Raw genomic sequence first — 17307 nt, 5'->3', positions numbered from 1 at the left:
GGACTGTCTGAAAAAAGTCAGTAGCTAGAAATAAGCTAATGATATGGGTCAATGACAAGTTAGAACAGGTAGATGGGGATGGTGGTTTAGGGAAAAGGAGACCAGGTAACAAAATATGAGCAAGTTTTCTCATAGACTAACAGTGCCTAGTTTAGATCTGGATACTGATTCAAATTCCTTTCATGTTCCAGGGCACAAGGAGACCATTTTCTTTCCTTTAAGTTAAATAATGAAACACATTCCTTTTCTTAAAAGGATTTGTCAAAATAGATTCTCGAAGTAAACTGGGCTTTATGAATTAAATATTCCTTTCGACAGTACCAACATTTCAAGGAAAGTAAAGAAACCATCAGCTAGAATTAATGTGGTTGCCAGCCATCAAGTTGAAAATTTAAAAATGACCACTGAATATAATAACTTGGGTTTTGTTAATTTGTCTTTAATTAGCTCTGCTTGAGATGCCTCTTTCCTGGGGCCTTGACGTCTTACAATCATATTTAAATGAGGTTTTGGCAGCGCAAATCTTTGCTGGTGATATAAAAACGAAATCAAGCTTATTGAACAAATTGCCATTGTAAATGAATCTGGTTTTTTTTCACTTCGCTCTAAAACTCTATCTAATTTTCTCATTACCATAGGATCAGTGCATCTCACAGCCCTCAGTGCTTTATCCTCACAATACCCTCATAAGGCAATGAAGAATTATTACCCTTATCTTGAGGAAACTGGGGCATAGAATTCTGTTTCATCACATGGACATCCAGAGGCATACTTGGGCATTTCTGTGCCCCAGGTGGCAGCAGCTCATGGGACAGAGGCAATCAGTATGCTGCCACTGACTGCAGCAGCATCTTGACTGGCAGTGCAGCAGCCACGATTTCTCCTGCCCCACAACTTGGTGCCCAGGGCTAGTGTCTGAGTCATTTCCCCCATAGCTCCTCTACTGTGAACAACCAAACTGCAGCTTGAAACCAACTCTGAGTTAACTGACTAAAGTACAGAAGTGATTTTATATTACTACCACAGGGCACAAAAATGCTCCTCAACTTATAGGAATAGGGAGTCAAGAGGTTCATCCTATATCTATAATGGTGGCACTTTTTTATTTTACTTACACTTTGGTCATGTAACTCAGAGTTGATTGCAAACTGTGCTGTGGTCAGCTATCAGGTGAAACAAAATTCTGCCCTAACCAAATTGACTAAGGTTACACAAGAAGACCATGAAGGAACAGGGACTTGAACCTAGATCTTCCAGCCCCTGCACTTTTATTCCACCCACAGAAAAATCCTGCCTCCCCTCATTGTTTTTTAACTTGGCTCAACAATATCCAGGGGCCAGAATTATAGGCGGAGATTTGTCAGAACCTGGTAGAGAATTTACGTCCCCAGTGCTCATTAACTTTATATGGGAACTAGGTGAAGATGTTCTTCAGGAACTTTAAAAATCTTACCTTTAATCTTTATGGATGTGTTTCTGTCCAACTTATACCAGAGGAGGGGGAAATCTAATCTGCCATCCCTGATATGAAGCTTACTCATGCAGATCTCAATTCCCACCCCACCCCCCCGTAACATGTGGTTTGTTTGTTTTTTTAAATACTTATTTGTTTTATCATCCAGTGCAACTCATGCAGTTTTCAGACAATAAGGATGAGAAATGTGATAAAACCTAAGTGATTCATTCTTTGCTGAAATGGAAGTGGATCTGTTAGTAGTAGAATTTGAGATCAATATTGTATTTATTAATTCATTTTTAGCACTGCTTGAATATAATCTTATAGACCTTGGCACTTAGATCATTTGAAAAGAAGGGCTGTTGAAAATGTTATACTGGAATTTATTATGCACTTTTGCATATTTATTTCCTGTTAGGTAATTTGCTCAATGTTTCATGTATTGCATACTAGATAATAACATAAAACGATGGGATGCTTGTAAGACTGTATTTTATTAAGAAAAAATATGCAAAAATGTTGCGGCTGCAGCAGCAGTCTAGCCATGTGCCCAGAAACTGATATCCTGATGCTTCCTCCAAAATCTTCCCACTTGCAAGCAGTGCTCCTCCTTCAAAGTTCTGTAGGATAAATACTATTTCCCTTATATATGTGCTAATAATTAGTCTCCCGAGGAGAACAGAAGCTAACACCTACATACATAATTCAAGAAAGATGTGGACAAATTAGAAAGAATCCACAGGAAAGCAGCAAAAATTATTAGAGGTCTAAAAAACATGATTTATAGGGAAAAGTTGGAAGAACTGAGATTATTTATTCTTCAAAAGAGAAGACTGAGGGGAAGTTTTGGCAAAGAGTCTTCAAATCCCAGGTGGGTATTTATAAAAACATGGTGATCAATCATTCTTTTTCGTCACAAGAGACAGAAAAAGAAATACCGGTCTTAAGGTGAAACAAAGGAAAATAGGATTGTTATTAGGAAGAATTTTCTCACTCTGAGGATGGTTAAGAAGTGGAACAGATTACCTATAGAGGTTGTGGATCTCCATCCCCAGAAATTTTTGAAGAGCAGGTTAGACAAGCAGTCATCTGGAATGGTTTAAATAATGATTATCCTACCATAATCTGGAGGCTGGACTTGATGACTTCCTGAGGTTCCTTCTAGTCCTGTTTTTCTATTATTCTAGGTATTCAGAATTTTCCATTATATAGAAAAATAAAAAATAAAATACATCTATACACCTTAAGTAAGTATGAGAGAAAGGACTCTATAAAGCTAGTTACATCTCCCTCATTTGGAGATGTCTTGCCCTTACACAAATTAGTATTACAAAGGAGATATCTTCATTTAGTCCAGTAAAGGAGTGGATGCCATGCAGTGGTACCCCACACTACTCTTCTAGCCCATAACCACCCCAATATGAACTCTCTCCGTGCCTGTGGTAGCTGGCTCAAAAAGCAGAAAAAACTTTTGCCAGCAATGTGTTGATGGCAAGCTATACAAGTTCTTCAATTAGGTTATGGTTACTTTGCTCTGCTTACACTGCAATCAAGAAACTTTAAAAGAATGAACAAACTAGGCCACTGGGCCTGTTCTCTTACCATACCAGTGTAAATCAGGAACAACTCCTGAGGCTGATGGAACAGCCCACATATAAAACTGAAACACCTGAAAACAAAATGGAGACCATGGATAAGAACAATATTGGCATTGACAAATGGTATATTCAGGAAAAAAGAAGGCACATAAATGCATAACAATAATGAATGAGTATCATTATTCAAACCCAGAGTGAAAGAATTAATGTGTATAACCTGTGCACCTGATTGTCTGCTGTCTTGCACCTCTGCAGAGTGAATGACAATGCACTCTGATCCACTACGGCTTTGCTCTTGCTTTGCATTGATGTGAATGATTACACAACAGAGGCAGTAGGAATGGCTGTTCTTCTGCATCCCCACAGTTCTGAGTTGCTTTGTTAAAAGATGTTTTTCTCTCTTTCATTCTTCTAGCTTTTTCTTTTGTTGATATCTGCCTAGAAACAGAGAAAAGATCAGAAATAGCCAAGTGACAAGGAGCTTCAGTCCACTGTAAACTTGAAGAATGTGTTTGAACAGTTACCATCTCAAACCATACTCTCTTCTGTTATAGAGCACATCTACACTGTACACTACAGATTGCTTTAGAGGAGCTAGCTTAGGTACCTATAGCAATCTAGCTGCTGTAGAATGGAACTCAGTACTTACTACTGGGTGCATCTACACAAGATGCTAACTGTGCAGTAGCCTAATTCAACTGCACAGTAGCATGACAAGCAAAACATCAAAACCTATGCTAATACATTACTGGGCAGTAGTATTAGGCTACTGCACAGTTAGCATGACTAAAAAGTGGTACGCTGGTGCTATTGTGCTGTAGTGTCAATTACTGCACACTGATTTAGTGCTTGGTTATGCAAGTACTAAACTTAATGTGCAGTAACTACAGTGCATTAATGAATGTGTAGATGCACCCACTGTGTCCCATTCTATTGTCCAGATACCCTGCTGTTGTAAGATAGCCTAAGTTCACTGAAACCAGTAGTGTAGCACTACTTTACACCCACTGGGGATGTAAGAGTAAGTTATTAGAAGACACTCCAGATTTATGCCATTGTAAATGAAGCTAGAATCTGACTCTCCACAGGAAAGTACTAAAGAGAGAGTACATTAGGGAGGAAGTATCTAATAGGCTGAAAAGTGCATACAGGAATGTGCATAAGCAGTGTATGATTGATGGAGAAAGCATATGCTGGCCAGGGAAGGAGAATGCACAAACTGTATGTGCTAATGTTTCTGCCTCTGCTGTGTACACATGTATAAGTTAAAGCAATAGGTGCATGACAAGAAGACCATACAGAAGTGAATGTATAGGTGGAGGGTTCACTTGGAGGACATGCTAAGGGAAAGACCAAAGGTCACAGCTGAAGCTAGTACTTCAGTGGAGCATAACAAAGGTGCTAATGTAGTTGGGGGAGAGAATCCAGTGGGGGATGAAGTCATCATTCGCCCTGCAAAAGAGTGGGTACTGAGCCATAGGATATTATTGATGTGCTGTCCTGTCTAGCTCTTGCCTCCCACTCCACCAGTGCTATTACCACTGCCTTATTATGGACTAGTCTACAAGTATAACAGAGAAAGAGCACAACACAGTAGAAAAATGTTCGTCATGGTGGATGGAAACTGCCCATCTTGCTCTGTATCGTCTTGGGTGGCAGTTGGTGTGTCTACACGTACATTTACACCAGTTTAACTGTACAGGAATAGGCTGGCGTCTACATGTGCAGTCATTAAAGCACATTAACACTGTGTGCGGACTCATTCCAGCCACCTGCAGAGGGTTTAGGATTGAGAGTGTGGTTGGGGGTAGAAAGGTAAGAAAGATTTATTGACTTAACAAAAACACAACTATGCGTAGTAACAAGACAAATGATGACAGACAAAAGCAATTCATGTCGGCAACTTATTGGCAATCCCCTCTGATGCCTGATATCCAGCAAGTTTTTCTTTCCACAAAGTTCAGCGAAGTCAGGCGTCCCCGAGCAGCGCTGTCCAAGAGGTACCGGGAAGGACCCTGGAATGCAGTTCTTGGGCTCCTCGAGGTCCATGGGCCCACTGATCCAGGAAACTGCTAACTAATCCTTTTCAAAGAGCTGCATCTTCCTTCTGCATGGTTTCCAAATATTCCAGCTAATTTATAGCTTCTGAAGGACACTGATAACGTACAACCACTCAGATTCCTTTTACTTCAACTGTCCTTAGACTGACCAATAGCAGTACAAGCCTTCCATTCCTTTGATAAGGTAATTTTAACTGCACCACATGGCCTTACTACTTTTAGGCTTTGCTAAATTTACTAGGCCTTACTTTATACAAGGCCTCACTACCTCTTAAACTTTCATTAGGTTTAATATCTAAATAAATACAGAAAAACACTTGGTCTAATCTTCATAGAGCCTTCAGCAAGCACCCTTATCACACTTTTCAGCTGCCACAGGACTGACTGGGGACTAAAGGTAGTCCCTAGTCAGTCTGTGCACACAGTGTTACTGTGCAGTAAAGCGTCTATACGTGTGCTACTGTGCAGTAACTAATCAGGTGTAAATTTGATACCTGCATGATACACATCTTTTCCAGCACAGTAATTTTGGTTACTACGCAGTAAATGGGTACATGTAGATGTACCCAGTGAGTCTAACAATCACACCCTACTCCTTGGCACACAGTGACACCTTCAGCTCCCCAACCATCAATCTTCCCATCACACCAGGCATCTTTCTGGGCCCCTACTCCTCAGCTACATCACTGGAACCTGTATTTTTGTTATTTCTTTCCAAGCCTGGCTGAACTCCCATGGTTTAGTTACCCTGGACCCAGCCTTGGGAAGGGCTAAGTTACCTCAGGTCCCTGTGACATCCATCTCTGCAGGATCAGTCACCTGTCTCACTTTAATCAGTGAGAAAATTGCTCTCCAGTCCTCCAAACAAGTCCTCAGGTAGGCACACAACAGATAAAGCTAATTGCAGAGCATGTAAAACACAGTAGATGTGCTAAGAATCTATACATCAGTACTGATGGGCATCCTCATGTGTGCTGCATAGGTAAGCTCCACAGATAAGATGCCAGAATGGGAATATCTGGAATAGGCAATAACAGATGACTAGCTACAATCCCAAAACTAAATAAATGGAGATAGTCTTCTAGTTTTGTTCATTATTCCTATAATCCTAAATTAACAAAACCTTGATCTGTGTGTTGGGAATAAAGCATTCCCCCATTGTCCCTACCTTCTTCTGAATTACAGCTTTGCATTCGTGTTGTGAGCTGCCTAGGGTGGTTTGGCAGAAATCCAGGCTCAAAAATCACTCATCCCTGACATAGTGAAGCCAGTTAGAGATGCATCAACTAGGAAATCTTAGCACCAGGCTGGCTGTATGCCCAGAGAACAGTTTCTGTTCTGTCTAGAACCTGCTGGTAGTCAGAGTCAGGAGCTCTGCCTCTATCCCACATTTCTGGCCTCTGGTGCACACCCTAAAGAATAAAGGGCAGATGAGGATCAGTACAGGCATGTGGCTCTGCAGAGGGATTTGCAGCTGTTGCTACTCACATATGCAGCATGGCTACATGGCTTTCCTCCTGACCCCAGCTCCTATTTAGTCCCATGAGGCCACACCAAAGACCAGCAATTACAGTAGATAGCTTAGGTCTGGAAAACCTTTCAGTAGATAGCCTAGGATCCAAGAAAAACTGATGATTGTATTCTCTCACACCCCAACAAGCTGCTCTTGGGCTCCCCTGAGACAGAGAGCCTGAACACAGCCCTGGATAATGTACTTCAGGCCACTGTAATTGTTGGTCTCTAGTGTACTCAACAGGAGCAAGTTGGCAAAACTTATTCTGGCAGCAGCAGATCTGGGGTCAAGAAGAAAGCCATTTAGACAAGTGTTCAGCAGCTTGGCATGCCATTGAACAGATTAAGAGTGATATTAGCTCTTCCTGTCTCCCTAACACCTGCTTCCAAACTTGAAGGCTCAGCTTCTGAAACTAGGTTTTTTGGGTGAATCTGATATCTTTTATTTTGGACCAACTTAAATAGTTGGAAAAAAGGTTTTAGCAAGCTTTCGGGATTAAAATCCTTCAGCAGGCTGAGGAAGTCTCTGCAGTTGGTGTGTGCTGTTCCTGGATGGAATGAATAGTTAAGAAGCCAGAGGCTGGGCTGGTATGCATGCAAGATAGGCAGTCAGTGAAGATGTAAACTGAGGAGTCAGTGGGTGAAAGACAGGCTGGAAGGGTGGGGGGAAGAGAAAAGGGGGATGAATGCAGAAGTTGGATGGTGGAGAGGTGCCTGGGGAGTCAGATGTCAGGCAGGTTATAATATGTCATAAATCCAATGTCTATATTTAGTCCATGATTTTTGTATCCAGGAGGTTGATGAAGTGAAGTGCATAGGCTCATCTTTGAAAAGTGTTTTGTAGGTTCCCTTTGAAGATTAGAACTGAGAGATTGGAGAAAGAGTGGTTTTCTTGTGAGAAATGTGCCCCCACAAGTAATGAGAGCTTCTGAGAGGCACTGAGCCCCCACTGACATGACACACAAACAGGGCCTTAGCACTTGTGAGAATTTGACCCCACCTTTTTAGCCCTATGAATGTCTTTTTAATCCTCATTTAAAGGGAAAAGTACAAAATAAAAGAGAACAAACCCAGAGTAACCCACAAAGAGCATAATGTGTGCAATTGCTCTGTAATATAAAACACACATGAATGAAAAATGCAATGACTTCTTGAGGCAGCTATAAGCTATGTAACACAGTGATACATACCTAATCATGTCACTTTTAAGCATTGCTTTCAAAATGCTGGAAAACTAAGGCTGTTTTTTTTCAGTGTTTATTTCAGCAAAGAGGACAGAAGGACTGGATCAATTCACTGTCCAGCATTTCCTGCTGGATTCCTTCTCTTGGTTTGCTACTACATGACATGCACACAGCACCTCTCATCCAGGAAAGAATCATAGATTCATAGAATCATAGAGAAATAGGGCTGAAAGGGGCCTCCAGAGGTCATCTAGTCCAACCCCCAGTCTGAGACAGAATCATCCCTTTTCAAACCATCTCATACAAATCCATTGTCTAAACCTTTAGCCAAAACTACACAGGCAATCCTGACACAAAGTAAAACATACCACCCTGATCTCCCACAGGTAAAGCAGGGAACCCATGGCGGCCAATGTCCTGCTGCTTGCAAAGGTTGTTAAAAATATGCTCAAGAGAAGGTAAGTAAGGGGCCATGCCCACTACTACAGAAGAAGGCAAAAGCTTCCATAGTCCATACCAACCTGACATGGGGTAAAATTCCTTCCTGACCCCTAATATGTCAATCAAACTGACCTTGACCTTGGGGGCAAGACCCTCTAGCCAGGAAACTCCAGGTTTAAGACCTAGCAGAAGGGTAACCCAGAACACAGATGAATTTAGGTACCTGTGTACAGTTTCAGGGGTGGATGACGTGATGCCTGGGTACAACTGGGCATTTGGTAGTTCTTTTCCTAAAACAGATTGGACTGAAATATGCTATAGTGAGATAAGAGACTGTCACTTTTAATGGTTTCAGTATTACTGGAAGGCACTATCAAAAAGCCCCAGCCTCACAGACAAAGAGAACCAATTATGTTGCTGACAAGGTAATATGATCTGATTTGGTTACTTTCTTCTTCTTTTCTAGGCCTGACATTTCTTGATGTTTCCCATCAATTCATCTAGATTTATATATTAGCAGGGAAGAAAGAAATGTGCTTTAGTTTGTTCACATCCAAGGAAGTCAAATAAGACAGATAGAAATTTACATATTTATTCATGTTTATAAACCCATACATAGCACTTTTCACATTCAAAGGAAGCCAAAATGTTGTATGGGATATGGTGTTTAATATTAGTTGTTAAATGCAAGTCTGTTCAAATGGATCAATTATATGAAGTTCTCAGAGCCAAATATAATTGGGCCAGATCCACCTGAGGTATAATTCCCCTCACTTTAGCAGATTTAGCAAGTGCTCAACATCTGTATGGGCACTAGTACACATGATGGGGTTTAGTCCTTAGGGTTGCCTTCTGTTCCCCCTAAATTGAAATGGTGGGTTTTTAATTGAAACCCACCATTTCAATTTAGGGGTTTCCTTCACTGTTGTAAGGGACTTGTTCCTTTTTTTTTTTCCCCCCCAACAGAGGCTGCCTGTGGCTGGAGGCCAAGCTGCCAGCAGGCTGAGCAGCCCCTGAACTATGGGGGGCCCTGGTCCTTCCCTCTGCAGTGGTTGCACCCCCCAGAGCCACCTCCAGCTCAGAGGCAGCACCCGGCCTGATCCAACTCTTCCCTGACCTCACGCTGGGGCAGCACCTGACTTACCAGCAGCCCCAGGAAACGCTGTCACCATGGAAGGAAGGACCAGGTCCTCCCACAGCTCAGGGGTGACTCAGCCCACCTGCAGCTCACCCCCCAGCCCCGGAAATGCTCCACTGGAAAAAAAAAAGGATCAAGCCCCTCGCTACTTCTACCTTCAGCAGGCACCTGCTGAAGGCAGAAACAGTGTGGGGGCCTAATCCTTTTTTCTGCAGAGCCTGCCCGGCTCTCCAATGGCTGGAGGACAAGCTGACTAATAGCTGCAATGCATCATTGCAGACTAAACCACATTGGGATGTAGTTTAGTTTGCAATGATTCAAACTCATTTTAAACCCCCAAAACTCTTACCCATGTACAGCATTATACCATTAAGCCACACAAAGTGACATTTTCATCATGTATACATGGTAATGGCATCATGTATACAAGCACCCACCAAACCACTTGAATTCAGGTGCTTAAATACAGAATTAGGTTCCTTATATTTGGTGCCCTTGTTTGAGAAAGCAGCATTAAGTACATCCTTATAGCAAGATACAGACTAGGAGTGTCTTCACAGCCACTGTAAAGACCTCTCTTTATTCTTTATACAACAGACTGAACAATTCTTAATCATTACACACACTTTACAAACAGAAAAAAGACTTCTATTTATGTAGTTTAAGATGTCCCCTATGAACTGATATGGCCAAGAAAACTTTGTAGTTACTAATGTATTTTTCCCTCCCCATACACCGTTGTGAGGTATTGAAGTATTACAGTTTATGGATGGGGAACTGAAGCAGGAGTATATTAAGTGATTTCACACAGGAAGTTTGTGGCAGCCACTGGATAATCCTTTCTCCCATTATCCAGAACAGCTAGGTGCAGAAGCAGTATTGTACAGAAGCTAAGTGATTAAACCAGCAACCATCCAGAAAGCCTGAAGAGGGAATACTCTCAGTGACCAGTTCATGATCAGCCACCCAAAGAGTAAAACGTGTCCATTAGCCAAATAATCATGAATAATGAAGACATCTGTGATGCTCATAACCTATTTGTGGAAAATCTGCCAGGGTTAAATTCAACAGCTAAGTGAGTTGCAATGAATTATTTCAACCAATTCTGTTAAAGGTGTCTTTCTCTGAGATATCTGCATGTTAGTTCAGATCTGTGAAGCAAAATAGTCAAAGGCAAGAAGCAGCCAAGAGTCAACTGAATCCAACAAAACAATGACAAGCTTCTTCTCCTTCTTCACTTACCAATTTCCTTGTATGGTTTTGTTTTTCTGTGTGTATGTCTCTGTAGCAATTGGTGGAGGAACTTTTCCAGTAAATATCTCTATCAAGGGATCCAGTAGACCTGGCCGTGTTCCTTTTCCTCTTACTCGCTTTGGCTAAAAGATGCACTCAGAGACCAATTCTCTGGTCTCTAATTAGTCCTCTTGCATTAGGATCTGACATCATAATGATATGACGAGTTCAACACTTCCCATTCATAGCAAGCCACTAGGAGAACTGAACTCTGCATCTGTAAAAAGAAGATATTACTGTCTCGGGAGGAAAATAACTGGGAGCTGAACCACTTCTCAAGAAAGAAAGTTACCTTTACTGGATAAGGCAAAAGACACCTACCTTTGGACTCCTGTCTTCTATCCCTCTCTCTCCTCACTCAGTGTTTCAGAGGTGATGGGGACAGATGAACCTCATTAGCTCTGAAAATCACAGCTGTAACTTCTCCTTATCAGAAAATCCCTACCTGTAAAGTGAGGCTTATACGCACTGCCTGTGCAATGGTGTCACAAAACTCAATCACACCTCCGAAGAAGACAGCTTAGAGAGATTTGGATGAAAGGGGCTACAGAAATGTAAATATTTTGACATGGACATGGAGAATGGAGAAGGGGAAGGCAGCTCAGAAATTTCTTTGCTGATGTAATGCCAAAAAACAAAAATCTCTGTGAACGGACTGTACCAGAGGCTTCTATCTGACAGGCCAAATGAAATAAGAGAAGCCTCTGAAACAGGATGGCAAGCTTATCAGGAAGGAAATGAACAGAGTGTATATCTGACTGTCACCAGGAGAGGCAGAAGGTGCCAAACCCATATCTGTTCCCAACACAAGCAGTTGATGAGCTGCACTGAATTACAATAGCTCTCATCACAGGAGGACACAAAGCGCCTGAGAACTAATAAAAAAGCATCCAAGCGTTTCATTTTTGTAAGTGCATCCCCTCATTAAAATTTCTTCTAAAAGCATCTTTTGACTAATTTTAATGCTGGCAAGAAATGGCTCAACTGACACCCCTGAATGAAGACCTTTTCAAGTTATCTTTAGGACAGGGCGATGCTTCCCTCAAACCCTAACCTGGCACTCTGCCTTCTGGCCTGAGGGTACTGGGAAAGGGGGTCACTGTCAATGAACACCCCATCCTTGACCTCTCTGCTCAGGCTGCTTCCAGGGTATGTCAGATGTTGTTTTATATATCTGGCATGTGACTACCTGTTTACTAGAGGTGGAGAAAAAACAATTGGTTCATTCTACATAAGACAGGAAGCAATTTTCAGGCTCACGTGAGTTATATTCCTTTTTCTAGCAGTGACTTAGAACAGTGTTTCTCAGCATTTTAAGTAGCAAGTACCCCCTAACTTCTGAAAATTTTAATAGGTACCCCAACACTCAATTTTCCAGGGGATTTTATATTTACAGACTAATGTGTGCTATACGCTGGAAGAAGGGCTACGTATATAAGGCCGTGATATGACAGATGTCTGGTGTAGGTAGGGTTGCCACCTTTTACACCGGGGTGCACAACTCAAGTATGTACCTGGGCTAGAGGTGGTGTTGCCCAAAGCTAGGAGGGTTGAACCCAGTGCCACCCAAAGCATGGCATGCCAAATTATTACTGGAGAATTTAATTTTTTGCCATAATTTTGAGAGGAAAAGAGGGCAAGAGAGAGAGGAAAACAAGGCAAGAGAGAGAGAGAGTGCTGGGATACCCACGTACCCCCTGCCTGTGTCTCACGTACCCCTGGGGATACTCATACCACAAGTTGAGAAACTGTGACTTAGAAAACCACACAGCTTCCACTCCCATTGCAAAAACATTAATGTTGTTGTTTTTGTTGTTACTTTATTATTAGAATTCAACTAGCACTGAGAGACCCTAGTGTTGGTTGCTCATTGGCTTAAATGATTGCTTAAATTCTACTTTGCTCCCAAGACATCTCTGACTTAGCCTCCATTTTTTTCCAAGCAAGTGTGATCTAGCACAGGGAGGGAACCTACTTTATGTACTTCACCTGTGGAGATGCATAGTTGTCCTCTTCTTTCAGTGGGGAGTAAGGTCATCTCTGGCTACATATTCTACTTCTTTCTGCCACATCACAGGCACCTGAATTAGGTTTTCATAGCAGAAAAACAGCTCCAGAGATGGATCCTATTTCACCCAGGAAGCACAGAAAAATCCATTCTCTCAATGGGAATTTTTAATTGATGCTAAGACATGTCTGTTTGGTCACAATTCTACTTAAACCTGGTGGCATAAGATATAACCCATAAAACAGATGCAGGACCTGAGCAGAGAGCCATCTACCTTGATGACTGCTTATGCCTAACAGGCAGCATTGGCATGAGTGAAAAGTAAATCCTCCTCTTCTATAAATAGCCTGGCCTGGGATATGAAAGACCTAGGTTCGCTTCCCACAAGCTTCAGACTGAGATGTGAACAGACATATTCTATATCCTGGGAAAAGGCCCTAATTACCAGCTTATGAACTCTTCCTGGATAACAGCATTCTCTCCCCCGACCCCTTCCCCGCCCCCCTTTGAAGCTGTCAAGGAGGAAAGATTCACGCAGCTCCTGACTGCATGAAAGAAACTATCCAAGAAGAACTAAACTCTTTGAATCAGGGAAATGGGTGCTGGGTGTTGCACTGTGAAGGTGGATTCCTTGCTTCCAATGCTGTTAGTGCATCTTGCACCAAGTAGTCACTGGAAGAAACTGCCTGTCAGCACTGTGATTCAATGCTTCCCTGTTGCAGCATATAGGACCACATGGTCATCTCAATGACAAGCAAATGTCAGGTAAGTTGAAAAAAGTTACACACAGTGGCAGAAAAGCATTTTCATGGACATTCTCACATAGTTTGAGTAATGGTTAAGTACCAGGTCCACAATTTCCTGGCTCAATGGCAATCAGAAGTACCATTAAAAGAGCCTCCCTTGTGATAATTTGTTACTTCAGCTTCTGAATGTAACCCAAACTTTTAGTGTTGTGTGGAAATAACGGAGAAATTCCTCTGTGAAATAGTATTAATTGACTTCTCTTTCCTGTCAACAGTTAAGCCAAACAATGCAGGAACAGAGAATGGAGCCCATTCAATAGTTGCATACTTATATAGCATTATTACACCACAGACTAGACACATCTGCAATAAGGCAATGCTAGCAAACCAGCATGGCTTTGGAGATCAGCCAGCTCCTGTTATTCATAAAATGCCCCTTATTCCTTCAAAGTAAATATCAGCACAGTCTTTCAAATATAAAAATTCAAAATAAAAGTCCATATTTCAGAACCTTACACAGTAAAAGCTGTGTTAACTGGCATTTTACTAACTGGAATCCTCTATTACTGGAATTTCCTATATCCACCAATACAAATCCTCACTTTAGCAACCAGAATCTTTGCCGAGTCTATCTGAAGGGAAAGGATCTGTGTGGGGCAGGGCAGGCTGTCACTGTGGGCTGGGGCTGGGGCTGGGGCTGGTGTAACTCTCAGATAACTGAAATTTTTAGATAACCAGTACCGCCCTTACCACACTCATGCTGGATAACAAAGCTTTTACTGTATAAAGGTCATACTTTGGGTACAGTAGACTTTAACACAAAACCAATACCTAAATACTCAATATTGTACAGTAAAAGGAAAGAACAGCTTAACAATTATACTGTTTTAGTCAAGGGTGGGGACTTACTGCTGAATCCTCTATCTATAAAGAAATGACTTGAAGCAGTCCTGACTGTCTTGGATTTTGACCTAGATCAAAACAGGAGCAGCACAGCCATTTACACACTTAACCCTTCCAAGATGCATTGCTGTTTCTCTACCAATAGGTGGTCAGCAAGAGCATGCCACCTAACAGGCTTGTCCCTGAAATGACTTTCAATTATTTTGAATGACCTGCAATTCAGTAGTGTTAGAGTGATGTTGTAGCCATAGTAATCTAGGAATTACATGGAAGGCAAGGACTGTTGTGGGTGATATCTTTTATTGAACCAACTCCATGTTTGGGATAGAGTTAGGCAAGATTTCAAAAGCAAGGTATTCTGCATCAGGTCTGAGGCTCAGAATGAAGCTTGTCTAACCCTACCAAACCATGCAGTTGTTCCAATAAAATATATCACCTAAAAAATTCCTTGGGGCAATTAAATTATAGATGTCTTATGGTCAAGGCAGGGGGAGGAGTTCTAGCACATTTATTTCACATACTGCACAGATATTTAAATTGGGAAAATGGAATTTTCTTTGGAGGATCCTGAGACAAGAGGCTTTCTCTATTTATAGCCTCTAACTGTTCAGTTTGCCTCTTCTCTCCTATGGCAAGACAGTAATTGCAAATATTTACTACCTGTTGCAATAAGGGAGAAATTATTGAGGTTTGACTTCATTAAGGGTGAAATTTTACATTACACTTAGATCATACTAAGGACACTTAAAATGTAAGCATCTGCACTTTTAAACTCATTAACTGCTGCTAAGCGTCCTCTGAGCATCTCAGAGGGCCATGCTATCTAGGTCATATTAGGGTAATTTCATTCTGTTCCATGGAAATAAAACAAGCGATTTGCAGTCCTTCAGCATCCCAGGATGCACTGCTCCCAGGCCCCTAACTCGCCCAGAGCAAGCATAGAGCCCAGATGTCCTAGGTCCTAGCCATGGCCCTGCTTGCAAGCCCTCTAGTAGCAAATCAAAAGAACTGTGTAGGCAGGAAAGTATATTCAATATTAACATGTGATTGCTCACTTTACATTCTAACTTTAACACCACTTTACATTCCAAAGATTTTAGTATGGTCTAGGTGTAATGTATGTCTTCCCCCGTACTATAGGATAGAAGCAAATAGGAAAAAAAACATTATCAAAAGATAAGCCAACATATGCTTATGAGCTGTAAGTTCCCCACATCTCCCCACTCCTTTTTAAAGCAGTGTAATTGTTTCATCTGTTCCTGGTATAGGAAAGACTTGACAAAAATAGAGGTGCCAAAGTGCCTTCATACTCTCCCAGTTCTAGTTCCACTCTGTATTCACCTATAGCTCCAACTTAGCTTGGAGCTACAGGTTAAGATGGGCTGGTGGCTTCTTAATTTGAATGGGCTCCAAGGTGGCTCCAAGGTGCCAATGTCTCCAAGGTGCTGTTGTATCAGTCATCAATCACTAGTGTAAAGGAATACCTCTTTCACCTAGTTAAAACCTCTGAACCATCCACAGGGATTGGAACAAATGCACTAGCTCAAAACCATATAAAAATTCTCCAACTAAGCAGAGGTCTTCAGGAATTTCTCTGTAACAACATAGTAAGGAAAAATAGTGGAGTGTAGCCTAGATTCATAGCCCACTACTTGAAATCATATACTGCCTAAAAATCTTACATTATTTGAGATCTAGTCTTCCCACTCTCTGACTTAGACCATTAAATACTTAATCCATTTTTACAACTTGAAAGCAATTTTGCATACTTCCTGAATATGGAAAACTAAAAGTACTTTATTGGGTGATATCTTGCAGTACCCTTTACACAAATAGGTCAGATTCTACTTTCACTTGCATTGGTTTAAATATGGATTATGATTGGGAAAAATAAAGTAGACATTAGTCCTCTATCTTATATTTCCTTTGGCTGTATTCGCATTAGGTGTCACCACATTTTCTTTTCTTTTAAAGAAAAAAAACAGTGAGGAAATGGTGGTTTTTCCATGTTAACTGTTCTCCGCAATTAATAAAAGGAGCAAGTTTCAAGCTGGCCTGTTTCTAGGCATAAGTTTCCACGTGTATCTGTTATAACGTGGTTCCTAATGTTTTTAGGATAATATCTGCATTTCTTTTCTACTTCTGTGGCCACAAGCTGCTACCAGATCTCCTGCTTCTGACTCTCTGTTTTTGTTTCATGGAGATGTAGATATCTTTTATACAGTATACTTTTACCCAAATCAAGTCTCACAACTTCTTTTCTTGCACATATGCATCACCATGTTAGTTGTTCAGGCCACATATATTTTGTAGAACTACACTATGTGGTCTTGTTTGATAAGATAGCAAGAAAGAAGTTACTTTCTGATGTAGAGATAGTTTATCTCCCTTGACAGTTTTCATGGCAGTTTTAAAAGTTCTTACAAAACATTTGGCTTCTCTATTAGAACTCAGATGGCAGGAAGGAGATAAACCACATTAAAATTTATTTACCTACAAAATGTTATTGAATTACAGACATGTAAATCCAGGTACATTATCAGATATTAATTCCTCAGGTAACCCAGAAATGAAGAATAAAGGCTTAATGTCACTGCCTACATTAACCAATCCCACAGAGATCAATTCTGGCCATTTTTATGAGGCTTCTACCAAATCTTCACTTAACAGAAAAACCAGCAACCTCAACCTGTCCAGTGGGTACAATAGCCATAACCAAGGATCCACAACAAGCCCTTCCCTGAACAGACTAAGAGGACTGTAACCTAGGAGGTACTCCAGGAGGTACCCCCTCTCCAAATGAAGGGATCAAAGCAGGTGCCAAGGCAGAGATGGAGATAGGACTAGCTTCCCGGATTAAGGACAATAAGAAGTCCTTCTTCAAATATATAGGGGGTAAAAAGAGGGTCCCGGGTAATGTGGGGCCCCTGCAGGACACGATGGGCAACTTAGTCATCACACCAGATGA

Source organism: Crocodylus porosus, unplaced genomic scaffold, assembly GCF_001723895.1.
Source record: "Crocodylus porosus isolate Cpor-Errol unplaced genomic scaffold, CroPor_comp1, whole genome shotgun sequence".
NCBI classification, from domain to species: domain Eukaryota; kingdom Metazoa; phylum Chordata; order Crocodylia; family Crocodylidae; genus Crocodylus; species Crocodylus porosus.
Note: the sequence above shows the minus strand (reverse complement) of the source record.